Source organism: Phascolarctos cinereus, unplaced genomic scaffold (assembly GCF_003287225.1).
Source record: "Phascolarctos cinereus isolate Bilbo 61053 unplaced genomic scaffold, phaCin_HiC Scaffold_1;HRSCAF=81, whole genome shotgun sequence".
Lineage (NCBI taxonomy): Eukaryota > Metazoa > Chordata > Mammalia > Diprotodontia > Phascolarctidae > Phascolarctos > Phascolarctos cinereus.
In genome coordinates this window covers 99181786-99184263 of record NW_027555514.1, presented here as the reverse complement: position 1 = coordinate 99184263, position 2478 = coordinate 99181786, and the positions used below count along the sequence as shown (strand labels likewise).

At 40.5% G+C, this 2478-nt stretch overlaps 1 pseudogene; it reads left to right on the top strand.

Annotated features, from left to right (window-relative positions):
• The first annotated feature begins 303 nt into the window (after positions 1–303).
• LOC110216344 (olfactory receptor-like protein OLF3) lies at positions 304–1259 on the top strand (annotated as a pseudogene).
• Positions 1260–2478: the final 1219 nt, after the last annotated feature.

Sequence of the window (2478 nt, the reverse complement as noted above, 5' to 3'; positions counted from 1 at the left end):
ATCTAATCAATCTCCCTACACAGTGAGGAATCTGTTATGCAACATCCCTTCAAAATGGTCATCCAGATGATTTGAAGACTCCCTTGGACAGGGGATCATTACCTCATGAGTCAAACTTATTCCATTTGTTCTAACCACATTCTTTTGGAACCAATTGAGCTACTTGTTCTAAACTGACAGACATTCAACGAAAGATCCTGGTGTGATTAAAAACTCACTGCTTTGAAAATCTGAGGTTTGATTTTCAAGCTCTATAATTTCTCCTATTTCTGCTTCTCCCTGCAGATTGTCCTTTACCATTTAATGGAAAAAGATAATCAGACATGGGTGAGTTCGTTTGTTCTCCTGGGTCTCTCTAGTGACTGGAAGACTCAGGTCTTTCTCTTTATCCTTTTCCTGTCCATTTACCTGCTGCCTGTATTTGGAAACATCCTAATCATCATTCTGATCAGGCTGGACACTCGGCTGCATACTCCCATGTACTTCTTCCTCACAACCTCAACCTTGTCGATGTGTCTTATGCTACCAGCATTGTCCCCCAAATGTTGGCACATTTCCTAGAAAAAGATAAAACAATTCCATATGTTAGCTGTGCTGCCCAACTATTTTTCTCTCTGGGTCTAGGTGGGATTGAATTTGTTTTGCTGGCAACAATGGCCTATGACCGCTATGTAGCAGTTTGCAAACCCTTGCGTTACTCAGCGATTATGCATGTGGGCCTGTGTGCCAGGCTAGTGGCTGCCTCCTGGGCCAGTGGTTCCCTAAATTCTCTCGTGCAGACTGCCATCTCTTTCCAGCTTCCCATGTGCACAAACCGGGTCATTGACCACATATCATGTGAACTCTTAGCTGTAGTCAGATTGGCCTGTGTGGACACATCTTCCAATAAGGCTGCAATTATGGCTTCCAGCATCATCCTGCTCATGACCCCATTCTTACTGGTTCTGCTGTCCTATATCAAGATCATCTCCACTATTCTGAAGATTCAGTCCACAGAGGGAAGAAAGAAAGCTTTCCAGACTTGTGCCTCCCACCTGACAGTGGTGACTCTTTGCTATGGGATGACCATTTTCACTTACATTCAGCCCCACTCAACCCCCAATATACTTCAGGAAAAGATGATCTCACTGTTCTATGCCCTTTTAATACCCATGCTGAACCCTCTGATTTACAGTGTGAGGAATAAGGAAGTGAAGGGAGCCTGGCAGAAACTACTTGGGCAATTCTATGAATTAAAGTCAAAGCTGACATCCTCATGAGTGACACAAAGAGACAGATGTATCTATAAATCCCCCCTCCGAGATTCAAATGTGGCCAGCACTACCTACATCACTCTCCTCCTTTTGAGAGTTGGAAGAACTCTTAATCATGTTTTGATATAGAAAGTAATGACAGGAGATGAGAGACAGTGAGAGCTAGACACACTCACAGGGAAAGAACTCCCCAAGTTTACCACACTCTTGCTTCTGATGCTTTGCACAATCTAGAAAAGAAATCCTATTTTATCACCTAACTTGCCCACATTTTTCATGTTCGCCCTTTATTTCCTTTTAAAACAAAGTGTTTTAATATTGGAAGAATCACTCAGAATAATTCTATATGGAGGGCTAGCATAATGCAGTAAAACTGTCAATTTGTTTAATGCCAGGGAAGACAATTCTTGTTATTAAAATTAAGAAAGGAGTGCTTATTCAGAGTCATATACATTATGGATACACTGGATTCATTTATGTCAAATAAACAGACATGCTGATCTAATTTAGTGAGGAGGAGGAGGAAGAATAAGACCATTTATTCACTTTGAGCTTATACAACTAGGTGGAGCTTTCTTCAAGTACTTTTTTTTTTTAGTTTCTATAGGTAAGCAAGTGATTAGAATAGCTGAGGAAACATTCTTGTAGAGGGGTGTGTGTGTGTGTGTGTGTGTGTGTGTGTGTGTGTGTGTGTGTGTGTGTGTATTTGCATAAACAGCTTAAGTCAGTCTAGTCCCAAAGGCATCAGTTGTCACACATGTCTCTGAAGCTTTGGTTATAAAATAGATTGAGTCAGAGGAAAGTCAGTGTGACTACTTCAAAAGCAAAAAAAACCTAAAATATATATAAAACATTGACCTTACAACACCCCCAACAAAATTGAAGGAGACACTGCAGCATAGTAGAAAAGGAACTGGATTTGGAATCAGAGAACCTGAGTTTGAATCCTGGCTCTACCATTTACTGTGTATCTTCAGGCAGATCACTTAACTTTTCCCTTTTAGTTCCAAATTCTTTGATCCCATGAACTTGGCTATAAGTGTACATCTGTGTTGATTATTTTGGGTAAACCAGTCAGCTGTGTATAGTCAAAAACTAGGGGTAGAATTTCATGGGCATTGATAAAAGGCTCCTAGACCTTAGAAGACTATCACAGACCTCACCAACTTTGATTAAAAGAGATATTTCCTGACAGATGAATGGAGTACTATAACCATTTTTGCTA